Here is a 16,805-nt window from a genome sequence, read left to right as displayed (position 1 = left end):
TTCTACTCAGCCACTGTTATTCTTTTAGGCTGAATTGTTGTTGCACTGCTACTATCTAAAATCAAGGGCTGTTAATGTAGATAATCTTGCTTAGAGAAACTTCTTTTGTTTTACAATTCCCCATGAGCTATTCCCCCTGCAGGAGCTTTGCTGTGCCACTGAGGATCACAAATGCTTCAAGTGCTGGGTGCCAGAAGTGAACCTAAGACAGTTAGCTTCAGGATGTCTGTATCCCTAGCAAAGGGGTTACCCTGATGAGGGAAAAATAAACTCCCAAGTCATAAAGACCCTGTTAGACCCTGCTTGAGAACCTTTCCTTAAGACTTCCAACTGAGCTAAAGAATAGCCTCTGTGAGTCCATCTGAGATGTATAAATGCCTGCAACTATACTAGTAGCCTCTACCCAGCGGGGAATCTGTTCTAGAAGGAATTGGTTACAGGGTATAATTAGGTTTCACAGATAGATGAGAGAGAGAGAGAGAGAAGAGTGAGAAGACCATTTGGGAGATGTGAGAATGTATAAAGAAATCATTGTCCAATCTATATTTTTTTTAAAAACCCAAAACAAGCATAATCGAGTGTAAATCTAGTCTGCAATTTCAAATATCATTTTTGATGAGTCTTTAATGTTCTAGTTGTTTGCGGTATACGGCATCTCTAAAATGTTCTTCACACATTGTTTCTGCAATTTCCCCACTCCTCCAGTGTAATATTTATTTGATAGATTTTCAAACTATCTTTTGGGGAGAACATTAAAAAGCTCTTGGCTGTAGTTAGCACAGCAAATTACAGAGATATATGAAATTATAAACTCTTTCTAATGCAGGGTGTTTTTCCTCCTCTGCTTTCTACCGTCTTTTGGGATTATCTGACTCAGAGGAATAATGGTTATTGTTCAAGGAGTTTTCCCTCTGACTATATCTACAACAGCACTTCCGTACATTGTTGTGATTTTTTTGTTATTAATTGACATATGGCTCTAGGTAATAAAATAATGGGCTGTCCCAACTCATTATCTTGTTCTACAGCTTCAGGATGACTTTCAGGTTGTCCTTTTTCATTCCATCTCTACTAGTGGCACCTTATGAATAAATGAACAGGTTTTATAGGCAAGACAATAGATTTGTATGAACTGAAGATCACTGTTAACACTCAGAGTAGACTCAGGAGAGTCTGGGAAATTCTGATTAGTAAGGAAAAGAACACTTAAAAAAAGTCACCATGCTCACGAGCTGACAGAGGAAGGTTAATTAAAGTCAACAGAGAACTGAAAAGTGTTTAGGAAAGGGCTGGGGGAATGGGCAATAATAAGAATGCCAAAAACCCAGTTCCAGGAGAGACCATTGTGAATCATGTTTTTTAAAAAGATGCACTTAAATCTGAGCCTGGAAAACACCATCTGAAAGTATAAACAGATAATTGTGCGTGCAAAATAAATAGCACCTCACCCACCACAACATAGGGCGGGAATTGTCTCTATTCTGTACAGTGCCCAACAATTCTGATTGGGGGCCTTGTAAACAGTATTTCCTATTACTAGGATTACTATTATAATAGGTGATGGTGCAAAATGGGTACTGAATTTGCATACACAGCTTCACATCACGTGTACCCCTTACCTTTGAGCACCTTCACACTTCTCTTGTGTGTGTGTGTCAGCTTGGGCATCTATTTTTGAAAAAGAAGGCTAAACAGAGAAGAATGAGGAAAAGAAATATTTTCCTACCTCTGGTGCAGGGTTTTTCCACCAGTGCATCCATTTTCTCAACCAACCTTAGCTGAAGCAATTGGCACATGGACTATACTGCAGATGAATGGCAAGAGCAAACAGAAGGTTGTATTAGGCGTGCATGCGTGCAGACACACACACACTTAAGTTTCTCTCTTTACACAACTGCCCCACCCCAGTATTTCCTATTCCTTTTTCATATATTTTATTTGGGACTTGTTATGGTTGAAGAGTTTGGAGATCATGTTGAAGAAAAAGTCCCCTGTGACAAAGCACTATAGAATTCTACAATAATGGCGCCAAAACGTTATGGGCAAAATCATCTCACATGAATCCCCAAACCACTGAGTGTGTGTGAATAATTTTGAAGGATCTTGGTTTCGTTCCATGTTGCAACAGAAACAAATGTCAAAACCTGGGATTGTTAATAAAATATTCCTGTTTTTTGACAGCCCTAATTGTAATCTACAGTAGAACTTGAAATGAAATCTAAAAGGATCCAGGCTCTGTGTGGCACTAGTGGTAGAGCACTATATCAGGGAGACAATTGGCCAGAAGCTTTCTGGGTAAATTCCAGTCAGCATCACTCACTGAGATTCGGGAGGGAGCAGGGGAGGTTCAGATGTGAGTAGGATTCATGTCTTTGATGGATGGTAAAGGTCAGCAGTGAAGCTCTGCTGTTGGTGAAGACAGACAATTCTCCTTCAGAAAATCATAGGGCTACCTGTCCATAAGGGATCATTCTGAGACCTATGGTCAGGAAATTATCTCTTGGTATGGACAATCTGGTCAAACTACCCATTTCAAGCTTCCCTTTTTTGGAAATTTTTTCTGAAAGGGTTGTAGCTCTTACAATAGTTGGAATCACAAGATGTCCTCAACTTCAGTTAGTCTGTTAAACTATTTTCAGGTTTGGGTATGGTATAACTATTGTCCTGCATTGCTTGATATTCTCCTGGCAAGAGATGAAGACCAGGTGCCCATACTGATTCTTCTATCTCTATCGGTTGTTTGCAATACTGATGATGAGATGTTAAGTCAATAGAGTTAACCCATGATGAATTTAGCCCACCACCTTGAGCACAAAGAGGTCCAGACACAGCTCTCTGTTTGGGGTATTATTATTTTCAACTCTGTTGGCTTCCACAATCAGCAGTTGGAATTCTAATGGAGTAATTTTTTGGTTTGGGCAACATAATTTTGTTCAACTGTGACTTCATCCTGGTGAATATCACAGGAAGTATCAGGCACATTTGAGGAGTTTATTGTTCCTGAGTGGGAATCTTTGGTGAACAGCTCACTATACCACTACTCAAAAAGTTCATTTATTGCATATACTCTGGCCTTTGCTGAAGGATGCTGTGTTATATCCCCCCCAAACCCTAAAAAATACTCATACAAAAAGGAAGCCAACCTCATGTTAAAAAACGCACTGTTTAGAGAAAAGAAAGCTCATCTTTATAAGGCACATTGTTTTAAACATGATTTATATGCAGGAAAACTGATAGAAGTTGGAATAAATAAACTATTTTGCCAACATCTTTTAAATGGCAAAAACCTATCCCTACTATAAGTCTTAGTTTGGATTTTTATTAAATACAAAAACACAAATCTGAGAGAAAAACAAAAAACCTGGACATGCCTCAACCAACAGCAGCTGAAAAGTAGAGTCTGATTTGATGTGAATTTTAATAACCTGCCTGAATATTTCCCAGATGTGTGCATATAATATTAGAAGTGCATTTAATTTAATACTGCATTTGGCATCTAACTATAGGAGACAGGAATTCTTAAGCTGCATAAATATAGATCACATATGTTGGAGAAACAACTGTGAATAAAGGCACACTCTTTTCAAACAAGGACAGAAATAGTAGGATAACCTTGTGGTTTTAGGCTTCTGACCTTTGTCTCATTAGGTGTACCTTTAACTGTGATAAACATCCACTTAAATGAATATCATTACCTTACAATTACAGCAGGGTCATACATAATACACTAAGTTCCCCTGGCAGCATATGTGTTAGTCATGCATATTTCATGAGCAGTTTTATTCCACCAGTCAGCTTCAAGCAATACTTAATCCCATGGTTTTGGTGTGTAGGAAATAACAGTCTTGTCCATAAAGAGATCCCATGGCAATTATTGTAACTCTGCAGTTTATCAAGGGGAGCAATAGAATGACCTGCTTGTAATATCTGACCGGCACTAGTATCAATTTTCTTCCTAATATGCATAGCTCCAATTATTTTTCAGTTACTAAAGAAAACACACTTTCTCTGAATTGTTTATGCATGAATGTAAATACCCTGAGCGATACTGAACAATGCAGGGTGATGAGCCCTTAAAAGAATCCATGTAGTTACATAATATATGTGCAAAAAATAAAAAGCCATGCTTACTATATGCTAAACACTTCTAGGGCGGGCAGCAAAATTGCATCATGGTCCACAGAGCATGATCAGACAATGTAAATGAAGCAACATCTGTTTATGCAGTATCATGGCTTTTTGCTACTGCATGAGCTGGAGGAAATAAAGTGCTGTTGTGGTAATAAGCATAATAGAAGGTTGCAGTAAAAACGGAATACAAAACTCTTTATATGTTCTCAGTAGTACTGGTGGCCTTTTCCCCTTTCCTCTTTTCAGGAATATCAATTTCATCAAGGCAACTAAACCTATTTAATATTTCTTCCCATGCTGAAAGATGCTATTAAGAGGCGTATAAGTCACAACATCTAAGACAGCCAGCAAACAGGTTCCAACTACTGTACTGGGATAGGTAGATCTTAAGCCACTGAAAAGGTTATTCTCTAAACTGGTAATTTCAAAAAGAGTGCAAAGGGTAGGCAAAATAGACCCAGAAGAAGTGTCCTTTTCATAAGGATATTGCTATGAGACTCTAATGACAAGTTTGATGCCATATGTTTTTTTAGCAGTTTTTTTGTTCAAGTCATTCCACTGAAGAATGTATGTTCTTTTTGATGTGCTAAATTAATATTTATGTTGTTAGATTATCAGAGAGGCCACAGAAAAATATTAATATAAAAGGTTATAATTATCTTTAAAAATGTGGCAGCAATTGAAATGTAAATCCTACTGAGATGGGAGAGATACTTGTTTCCATTGTGCCTGGGGCACCCGGCCTGACTGCCACAGCTGCAATTGATCATTTCAAATCAAAGGAAGCTGGAGATGTCTCTGGTGGCTCAACTGGAAAAATGTAAGCAGAGAAAGATGCTCTGTTCTGCAGGACTGTTATCAAAAAATGAGCTGGAATGTGTTTCAAATCTTTTCTCTGTTGAATTTGCGGCCCTTCAAAGCTTTGCCACAATAAATAAAGTTTTCAAAACACATAGAATGTAGGAGACACATTTTAAAATTCCTCTGAACTAAGTGTTTTCTCTTTTCTTGTCATTACTAGAAAACAGAAATATGAAACAAATGTGCACACAGCGATTAAATATGAGGGATATGCAAACATTGAGAGGCCTTCATTTTTTATAGTGGGCCCGCTTTTGAAAATAAAAAAAATGACAATTATTCTAAGAGACAGAAAGAAAGGGTGAGGGAGAAAAAGGGTAAAAGATGAGAATTCTGAACATTATTTCTGTATTGTAAGGTCTCTATGCTGCAGCAGGCAACCACTTGCAAGACGCGTTCAGCAATCTGCACTTCAAATAGTAGTAGATAAAGTGTATCTTCACTAAACCCTGAATATTACTGACTGTGTAGACATTTCTTGAGGTCCATTAAATTCTATTTGACATACATTAAAAAGATTTAATCACAGATGCCAGTCAGCTAACCAACCCATTAATCTAGATGTTTTTCCTATGAAAATTGTATTTTAAAAGGTCTTTTTTTCTCTCCATTTAGTCATGTATTTAAATTTCATGTATTTATCATGTAAATGTGCCTTATTTGGAAAAGAAAAGCTCAGGACTCAGTGAAATAAATAGTTATTTCATTAAAATGGATACAAAAAACCCTGTGATTAGGGTAATTAATTTGCACACTAAAAGCTATCTTCCTAGTTCAGATCATTAATATTGATGGTGTTCGATTTTGTTCTCAGTAATGTTCCTTGAAATACACTCAGAACTGGCAAGCAAGGATAAAGAAGCAGCCGCTCAACCAAGAAATGAGGCTTCAGTAAGCACTTGGCGATCTTCCCTTTGCTACCATTCAGAATTAATAACACACAGTTCTGATGCTCGTGTCCTGAAATGAACTGGATTACTTGGATTGTGTGGGATTATGTGGTTTGTCACAAGTGGTGCTTATTTATATATGCTGCTCTCACTTCTTTTTCTTATTTTGGTTTATTTTTTAAATTGCAAAATAACATTACAGGAGATTACGCCTAGGTACCCCATGCTGCTGTACACATCAATGCCAGATAACAAGGTAGCGTCTGCTAGTGTACTCTTTTCTCATTAGGTTTTAATGTGCATACTCTGCAAATTATGTCAAACAGTTTCCCAGTTTGAATCCTTTCTACCTCAAATTTTAGTCAAGACACATATTTTGTTTCTCCACTGTACAGCAGATGTATTCCACCAAAGATCTTGCAGGAAAGGTGTCACATCACACTGTGGTACACTATTAGTTGCAGCTGTAGGCAAACTCCCATGAGAATCAAGTCCTGGAACAATTTCAGATAGATTCTACTAGCTGTAGACATTTCTACACAGTCAGATATACTTTGTGGCAGGGAAAACAAATTAACGGTTCACTATAGTCTGTATGTATTTTATATATATATACACAAATTGTACCTTACAGAAATTATAGTATACGGACACATACACAAGGTGTTTGTATATCCAGATGAAATATTTATTTATCACTTACCTTGACTGCATAGACTACCCTCTGCCCACTACTCCTCCCTGGGACTTATTTAAACATTTCACTCCTAGTTCAGCTTCATAAAGCTGCCATTTTTTGAAAACCAACCAGCAAGAGCCATTTTTCTTTCTCCCCCACTACTTGTAGAATTCCTCCCTCTGCCCTACCCCCTCACCAAATCAACCCTTCCCCAAAGCCCAGAATGGGTAAAATTCAGCCCTGGGCTAGGGACAACTTTCTATATCTAATGAGGTCATAAGTTTGAAATCCAACACTTATTACCCCTACAGGGCAAAAAAGAAGAGTTTTATCCAATTGGAAAGTGGATTCTAAATTCACTTCTAGCCTTAAATTCCCAAGATATCAGACTTTAAAATCCTGATTTTTTATATTATATGCATACACACACACACGCCAGTTATTTTAGGTCACCTTTTGGATGAATTTTATATGTATTAGTTTTATTTTTTCTCTCCCTCTCAGTCCTGCAGATCTGGACTCACTGGGCCTTCCAGGTGGAGAGAGTCAAGGAGTAGTCTCAATACATTACTTAGAACTCTCTAAGACATGCCCAAATATTCTCTCTGCAACATATATGGCATGTACAAAAGTATGATGGTATGTGAGTTTAAAGGTTTTATGACCATTCATTGTGCATGGCCTGCATAATAGGCTCATGGCTTCACTAATAATGAGTAACAACATGACCATTTCAAATACATGATGATAAAGCCTTTAGACTATTCTCACACCACATCATTTTATATTCTCACTTTGTATTATGAAGAAGATTTGCAAAAGTTACTCATGATTTTGGGTAGTCACCCATCTTTTAGGGACATGATTTTCACAGGGGGGTGGAATTCAGCACTTTCTGAAAATCCAAGCCAATTAAGGTGCCTCAGGTTGGACACTCAAAAACTGAGGCTCCCAAAATGGCTAACCACATTTGAAAACCTTGGTTTACATGCATATACAAACATGAACAGCTATATCACGTAAATATATGTGAGTTAAGAATTACTTTATATAAATATATGCTACACATCTATCTCTTAGAAAAGCTTAGGCTTCACGTCAGAATTCAAACTGTAGAATTACTTTTAGGAGTATGATATGTGATACCAATTTTCATTTTTCCTACTGCTCATCCTATTCATCTAACACATTGTGCACTTGACACCCTAAATTCCCTCATGAAAGACATTTCAAGTTGCAAAAAGTACAATAATTGTTCTCTTGCCTCTGCTATTGTGGAGCTTATTTTAGCCCAGTAAATCACTTCAGAAAATAAGGATTCCAGATACAAGAACTTTACTTTTTTAACAAGCTTCTGTGTTGTTTTACTGTCAGAAGTATTTGTGTTAATATTTAACACCATTTTATAGAGTGCAGATCACGTCCTGTGCAGGAGTCATAATACTGACTCTGTTTTGTTCTTGCTCACTCTGGACAGTATCTGACACTCCACTGGTATTTAAACACTTCTGACATCTTTTATGTGAATTTCTGTCTGTTGGAGCATTTTCAGGGTGCAAAATCACCAAAGCACAGATCTGTTTCCAGCCCAATTTCAATGACCTCTTGCACCTGCAGACCCATATCTGAATGCCCCCTTCACCCAGGACTGCTGCAATGAAGGTGTGGAGCTGACAGAGTTCAGTCTGCACCTGCACAGGGGTCCCCTCTGCAATAGGGGTATTAATTGAGCATGAAGCCTACTCTTAAGCTCCTTGGCACCAGCCTAGCTGGCACAAAATGACCTTAGGGCAACACTGAATCATGCCCTATGACTGTAAATCCAGTATAAATGAGAGGAAAATCAGGCCAAAAAGATCAAAACAAAATTGTAACAATGAGAAAATGATGTTTATTTACCTACAGAGAAAAATTAATAGCAGAACTATTTTATTCTTATATTGCTTTTCATGCATATTTTAAATGGACAATAACAGTGCTGGATGAATCAGGAGAACATATTTTTCTGTGATTGCCCACATGGCAGGCATGAAACATGGATTCCACTGCACAAGCTCTTTTGTCTCTTCCTGCCACCACTTGCCGCTCATGGCACCGTCTCCTGCTAGTCTTCATCTTCCCTTTCATCCAAGGTCTCTGCAGATCATTTTCTCATCCTTACCCAACTTCCAAATGCATGTTCAGGTGGAGACTCTGCAGGGATTTTGTAAAGAATTTCAGACGATGAAACAGCTAAATGAATTAAAATGGCTTGTCTATCCCTTTATTCAATTAAAAACCTTTAAAAATGCAACAGTATTTAAGACACAAAGAGAATGGCTTGGAACCCAGGGAAGTGATTCCAATAAATGCTTTATTTTTTATTAATAATTCACGTGAGGTTTGTTGTAAAACAGCTTCATTTATCCAACACATAATTCAGTTCTGTAATATTTTTCCCCTCATGATTTTTCAAATGTAAACTAGTTTTAGGCATTCAAATACCTAAAATTGGAATTCTTTTCAATGTTGATGGCCAATGTGTTCCAGAAAAAAGGGAGCAAAACCTACAAGTATTTCAAATAAATCCCAAGAATACTTTGTTTCTCTGTCCCTCCTACCCTAACTTTTTTCATGACCTGCTCCTAGTGGTATCCTTCGGATGCATTGTAATAAGGCAGCACTGATCCATATAGGAGCAACAGCAGTCAAGTTATAGCAATGTGCTAATTAAAAAGAGGAACATGCCACAAATCTACTCGTTACTATTCATGGCAAGAGTATAGCAATTCACTTAGCTGTTTGCTTTTAAAATAAAAGCTTTTGTCTGTCTTGTTTAGAAAGACATGCACGATCTAAAAAGACTTTTACAAAAGTATGACATTGAAAAGACATTGCCCTAAGGTTTGCTAGAGCAACAGCCTGGATCATTTACATTGTTTAATGTTATACTTTATTTTTTCCCCAGCTATTCACCTTTCACAATATGTTTCCTTTAATTCACTCCAGATCAACAGCTAGGTGAACTGGTGTGGGGGGGTCATCTTCTAGGGTGTTTTTCAATACCAAGGTAAATAATAAGAAAAGCTCTTTACTGATGAAAACAGAGAGAATTTTGATGCCTGGCTGTTAAATAAAGTCCATCTTTATTAAGGCTCTAGGACCACAGGCATTCCTGACTATTTGCAATGCATTAAATAAACAGTTCACTGAAAGTGTTACAGTATGCAAACACCAGCTGATCTTTGCCCTGAGTAAGGCGTAGTGCACATGCTACACATTTTTAAAAAAAAAAAGATTAATGGGAAAGGGTTTTGCAATGGCACATTTACAAGTAAGGCCAGTTTGCTACGGGAAAACAGTAAGAAAAGCCATAACTTTGTCATAAGACAAAAATGCAGAAGTCATAATTTTAGTTTTTAAAATAAAAAAGAGTCATGAGAATTAAAATATTTGTTCCATCAGTTCATCTTCCTTTAGGAAAATGATGAACAGCTATTATTGGTATTTTAAAGCACTGAAAAAGACCAAAACTCCAAAATAGAACCATGGGTGAAGTTTTCACAAATATTTCACATTAGCTTGATTCTGCTCCCATTGAAATCAGTGCCAATTTTGCAATTTAGCTCAATGGGAGCACCGTTAGGGCAATCCCAAGTGCATTTGAAAATTCGTGGGAAAAAAGTCTTGCTCAATGGCAGGCAGACTTGGGTGAAGAAGACTAAATGTTGAATATTTTCCCTCAGAGAAATTATGGCCATGACAAACATACAGATGTAAATATATAGCAATACACCTATTTTCAGCTTTTAAAGTAAGAAAGCCAATCATCATGCAGAATGTAAATAGTTTAATCAAGGACACACCAGTTACAATTCATGAAAAAAGCATAATGACACAGCTAAAATGTAGAAATACTATGGAAAATATTGTCCATGTGTATATGGAAATGGACATGTGCAATGATCTTAAAATATCCATAGAAAACATGATCAAGTACAGCTGTCAATGTTGAGGTTGGATCTGTTGTAATTTTTCTCTCTTACTAATCATAGTAGAGGTGATTAAGTGGTGGACTTTGAGAGTCTGAAGAGCAAAGAACATTGTTCATTATGTAGCTTGGCTGCTTAAAAGTAGTTTAGGCAGCAGGTGCAAGAGCAGCTGTGTTAGCACAGAAAACATTGGACCATAAGCCTTGGCATATATCAGAATCCAAGTATCTCTCCTCTTTGTTTTATCATCATCATCATCATGCAACATAAAATACAGAAGTAAACAAATGTTCTTTAAACAAAAGAGAGATCAATGACATGGAAAAATATAGCAGATTGCTTGATACAATGATGGTACTGCAGTGGGGAATAACAATGAAAGAGGTAGAAAGGTGGACTACAAACCCATGACAGTGCCTTAAGCAATGTCCCTCAACTATTTTCATTAAAGAAGGCTTAGATGGGCCAGGGGACAAGACATTCTATCATCTTAGCCCCTTAGTACTTTCTACAGAACCTTTAAATAATAAAAGCCATGACTGATATGTCCTCCTGACATATTAAATGGCTCACTTACAGTAGCAAAAACTGGTGTTGCACAAAATGCCCGGAGATGCTGAAAACAACAAAGCTATGGCATACAATAAATATGAACAGAACTAACATGCTAGCCCCCTGCCCACCATCTGTGTGGAGCCATGTATAAAACTATGCACCTCTAATTCATATTTCAAATCTCTTTTCAGAATCTATATAAAGAGGTCTCTATACCCAACACTTACATGTAACAATTTCTGGGATGAGACATGACAGCTATTCTGCCCAGCAAAAGTGCACAACAGTTTTTAGAAGATGAAGGGAACATATCTGCTCCATTTGAAACAGCAGGGAGGGTTAATGTAGACAAGATTTGGCCTAGACACCCAAGCTACCATTACTACTCTTTTTAAAAGTTCCATGAGATCTTTAATGATCAGAACTGATAAGAAATGAAGTTTTAGAGAATAGTATTAGTTATTATTGGTATTAGTGTCTAAAGACCCCCAACTGAGATCAGAGCCCCATTGTGGTGGGCACTGTGTAAACACATAATAAAAAGCCTTTCCTGCTTCCCAAAACTTCCACTTTAAACAGATAAGACAGAGAGAGTGTGAGGGGAAACAGAGAAGACAATTACTTGCCCAAAGTCAAACAGCAGTCAATGGCAGAGTGAGAATAGAAGCCAGGTGTCTCGATTCCCAGTGCTCCTTCTTTTAATAATAGAAGAATGCTTATGAAAAAAAACAACTAGCAACTGATTTTTCACATGTGGTGAGCAACTTATGGGCCCAAAGAAAAAAATGTATTTGTTTAGTTATGTATATAAAATAATTAAATTGATTGATGGTTTATGGATCAAAAAATAAGCTACATTTAACCAAGAAATAAAATTTGTAATGGGCTAGTCATTAATAATATTATATCTTCATTGACCAGAGCAAGATGTGTTGGTAAAAATTGCATTTTCTGGCAAATAGAATTTGTGAAATTGGATTTACAGTAATGGAAAGGCTAGTAGGTGCAAAAGTATTGACTTAGATCTGCTAAGATGTCAAGCTGACGTTTAAATGATGGCAAGGCAATGCCAAGTAAATGGTATTTTTCCAACTTGGTATTCTGCCATAAGGGACTTATCTTGCAACACTGAAGTCAATGGGGGCAGGATCAAGTCCTGTGTGTGTTTTCACTAGCGTGCAAAGTCAGAATGAAACCGCACAGATACATGGCTAAGATTTTTTAAAAGTAAAATGTTTAAATTTAGGATTTTATGTCCATATTTAGGCACCTAAATAGGTGGCCTAATTTTCACAAGTGCTTAGCCTCCAACAAAGGAATCCTTTAATGGTAACTATGGGGTAGTCAGCAATTATGAAAATCTAGCCTCTTAATTAAGATGTCAAAATATGGAGTGAGATGAGAATCCTAACTTCAGACACCTATTTTGAAAATTGTGGATGAAGATTTTTAGCTGGGGATAGTTTAGCTAATTTAGAAAAATTGAGTAAATGCATTCCTTTCAGTAAATGTTTATTTCTCCACCAATTATTTTATACTCTTATTCTCCTCCAAGCTAATTCGCTAGCTCAGTAAGGATCATTTGCTACCCCATTCATGCAGGCCACTCCAAATTCCACATAAAAGAAGAATTTATACCTACGGTACAGCATCACCACAACTCAGAGTTTAGAGAGTGAACGATGTAAAGGCTACAAGACCTATTATCACTCCCCACAGGACACTTTTCACCAGCATTTTTCTCTAAATGGAACACATGGTTCCAGGTAACAGTACATCTGTCATTTCACAACATTAAATTGTAAAAACTGCATCAAACTAAAGAAATCAAATTGATTTGGTGTCTTCAGTCTTACTCAGACCACATGATCCAATGACACCCACAGGAATACAGATCAAGAGTTAATCTGGACTATAACAGAACAGAAACGTCGTCATGGTGGACTCATTTCCCACCCACATCTGAGACTTAGCTACAGAAATAGGATAGGCTACATGGCAGAGTCATGTTCAATAGTAAGAAACAGACAGAGACATATGCTGAGGCAAATAGGACAGGCTCCTCTCTTCCCTTTTTCTCATTCTCTAATTCTAGTACCCTGCTGCAGACACAGAGAGGTACAACAGTGATGGCTCCCTGAATATGCAGCTCTTCCAAGAGGTGAGCAACTCTCTTCACTTATCCCTCCACTTCAGTGATTATTTTTTGTTGTAAACATTTTGTGTCCCCCTCCCCCAACACACACATTATTGAGACTTAATACCTACATAATTTAAAAGTAACTAGACATAAATCTGACCTGTACATTGATACCAAAACCAACTAAAGCAAAAAACCACACAGATCCAGCCAATGAGGGGAAAAAGACTACACTATTTTCCTTCAGGAAACCGACTTCCCCCTTCCTCGTATTTGCAATTTAAATGGAACGCTAACTTTGCAAGACTTGCCAAGTTACCACACCATTGCACAAAAGAGAAAATTCCACTTTCTTGTTAAATACAAACTCTACTGTTTCACACTGACTACTGGGAGACCCATTGTGGATTACTGAATTCTGAGAATTAGTGAATAACAATGTCTCCATTGGGAATACTTATATGCTTAAAGTTAGACCTGTGATTAAATATCTTGCTGAACAGGGGCCTAAGTGAACAAACATAATGTATCTAGGGATAAGGTATCATAAAATGCACCTATTTCATAAAATTTAGGGTTTACAAAAATATTTTCTAGTATTCTTTGAGAAGATAAAGATATCTACATAAAATGAGATTTAAAGAAAGCAATCCACTACTAAATCTGTGTTGAGGAGTATACAGAAACTACCAGTTAGTGTCTGGCAAAAACGTAGAGGTGGAGGAGTGTGAATTAATGAAGTTTTTGTTTTCTTTCAATAGTTTACATGTGTATGTGCGTGCATGTCAGAGTGAGAGAGAATTATGGGGGTCGGGGACTGGCTAGATTAGAACTGGTAAAAAATGGAAAAATAAGTCTATGAAAAAAATCATAATTGTTTATCTTTTTCAGGGTTTCAAACAGAACATTTTTTTTCATTTCAAAATTCTTTTCTGAAAAAAATTGAAAAAAGGTTGACTTTTCTAAATTTTGAGCATTCAGTTTTCCCCTTTTCTTCTTGCCCCACGAGTTTACAATATATCAGGGATGAATGAGCAAGCAAGATTTACCAGCTCTGAGAAAGCAAATGAAGAAGACACTGTCCTCTGATAATACACAGTGGGTATATAGCCTCTGTCTTCCTTCTAGGAACCTCAGTCATGAATAAGGCTGTGATTTAATCATGAGTATTTTTAGAAAAAGTCATGGACTGGTCACAGGCAAAAAACAAAAAATTATGGTCCCTGACTTGTCCATGATTAATATGAAAAATACTCACGAATGAATGGGTGGGAGCGCTGGGGGGGAGGCCTGCTGCCACTCCAGCCACAGCCAGGGGGCAGGAGCCCCGGGGGACCCACTGCTACTCCAGCCGCCCCCAGGAGGGGGAGCACCGGAGAGCCAGCGACTGCTCTGGCCACTCCAGGACTGCTGAGTCCCTGGGGCCAGCCACATCAGCTGTTGCTCAGGTGGTCCCTGTAGCCAGCTGCCCGGGGCTGCCAGAGCAGTGGCTTTGTGCGACTGGCTGTGGGACCACCCGAGCAGCTGGCTACAGAGCCACTGCAACACCGGACGGTGTGGCTGTCCCCAGGGCTTCCTGAGCAGCTGGCCCTATGCAGAATCCATGACATCAGTGACCTCTGTGATAGACATGGAGCCCTAGTCATGATCTGCTTCAATTCTAGACTGCTCCACTTGAAAGCTACCCACAAATAAAACACCACCTGATTCCCTTGCTGGGGAGGTTTGAATGTTTGTCACTTCATAGTGATTTTATTTTTTTAGATCATAACAAAGGAAATGGATACAGTATCTGAGGAGCTAACCATTGCAAAACAGTAAAGTAACCATAGTTTAAGAACTTGTCAGGCAATATTATTATTAATAAAGAAATAGGATTAAGTTGCATAATAATCATGCAACAAAAATAAGTGGACCAGTATTGTGATTATACAATTTTTAGGAAAGTCATCAAAAGATGAGCCTACCCAGGTTTTTCTGGGCAAAAGAAAAGGCAAGAAAACCATATTTTTTATTAGCTGTAAGAGGACACACGAGTCTTACTGTCCAATCACAATGGCATTATCAGTGAAGTTGCATGTTGTTTCCATTTGCTCAAGCTACATCAGCATGAGTTCCCTGGTCTTCTTGAAGGCCAAGATCATCAGCCTGTGCCAGATAATGGAGAAAGAATATAAAGGTTGCTCACAAGCTTGTGTTTCCCTAGTGATATACTGTATTGCTTTCCCCATATTTTGGGCATTCTGAAGGTACCCAAAACATATCTTTGTCCTGAAGTGGTATGTTATTTAAGAGGATAGGAACTATCATCTATGTGAAAAAAATCATGTCATTGTGTCTTTACTAATATAATTCCTGACAGAAACTTTTCTATTGATGGGTTTATTATCATTTACAAAGTTAAAACTTTATTTCACTAATGAATCATCATCTGTTGTCTTGTTTGACCTCACATCCAAAAATTACATGATTTATGGATACATCCATATGCACAACATAATTTGATAATGTTGCCATCATCATAGACAGACTTCATTTTCACAGGAATGTGATGCAAATAATATAAGTAACATGAACAGTATGTTTTTCTGTGTTCCTTTCTCTCTGTGGATGTGTGCGTTTTTTGCTTTCCTGTGTCTCGCCCAATCTCTCATTATTCTCTAATTAAATTGCTCACATTATTGAAATTGGATTTTTATAGAGAAAGAAATGTTGCTGAATGTATGTATAGCTGTGTTTAACTTGATGAGCACCCAAAAGTATCTTCTTGATTTTGACCTTCATGATGTAACTAAATTAATATGACTAAGATTAATGAGCCAATTATTTTTGACACAACAGCAGGCACAGAAGACTATTTGCTCTACTTTACCATTTTATATGACTAACAAATGAGTAGCTTTCCCAACACAAGCACTGATGGGTGCTTGCATCTGTAAACTATTTCCAAGGAATTAATAACAATTTGAGGTCTTGCTCTGGAATTCTAAAACTTGGAGGAATAAAAGGGCCCACAAAGTGGATGGATCTACTACCTAAAACTCCATATGAGACAGTGAAGAATGTATCAGATTCGAGCTCCTATTACAACCTATGAAATATAGTAGCAAGGTCTGACTGTATGGCTGCCACACTCTATCTCTAGGTTATTAAGGGGATAGTGGTTGAGGTGCGATCAATATAGTTCCCCTGTACAAAACCCATGTGCTCAAGCTTTGCATGGGAATGTGAATTTCACCCATCTGTGATTAAGAAACTGAATGAAAGAAAATATTGTCTGATCATCCTACCTTTCTCTGAAGAAGTTAAAATACAGTTTGCCAATATAGAATAATACCATTCTACCTACCTTTGTAAATGTATCCCTTAAATTTATTACAGACTGCACACCAAAAATCCTGCTGAGAGAGAATGGTTGTGTGGTGAAGACACAGGACTAAGGCCAGGTCTACACTGCGACTTTAAACAAATCGGTTTAATGGCCGATATACCGATTTAACGCTGTACCCGTTCACACGACGTCGTCATTAATATCGAGTTAAACGGCTCCTTAAATCGATTTCGGAACTCCTCCCAGA

This window comes from Chelonoidis abingdonii, chromosome 6 (genome assembly GCF_003597395.2).
Source record: "Chelonoidis abingdonii isolate Lonesome George chromosome 6, CheloAbing_2.0, whole genome shotgun sequence".
NCBI lineage: Eukaryota > Metazoa > Chordata > Testudines > Testudinidae > Chelonoidis > Chelonoidis abingdonii.
The sequence above is the reverse complement of the archived record's forward strand: the minus strand, read 5'-3'. Positions refer to the sequence as shown.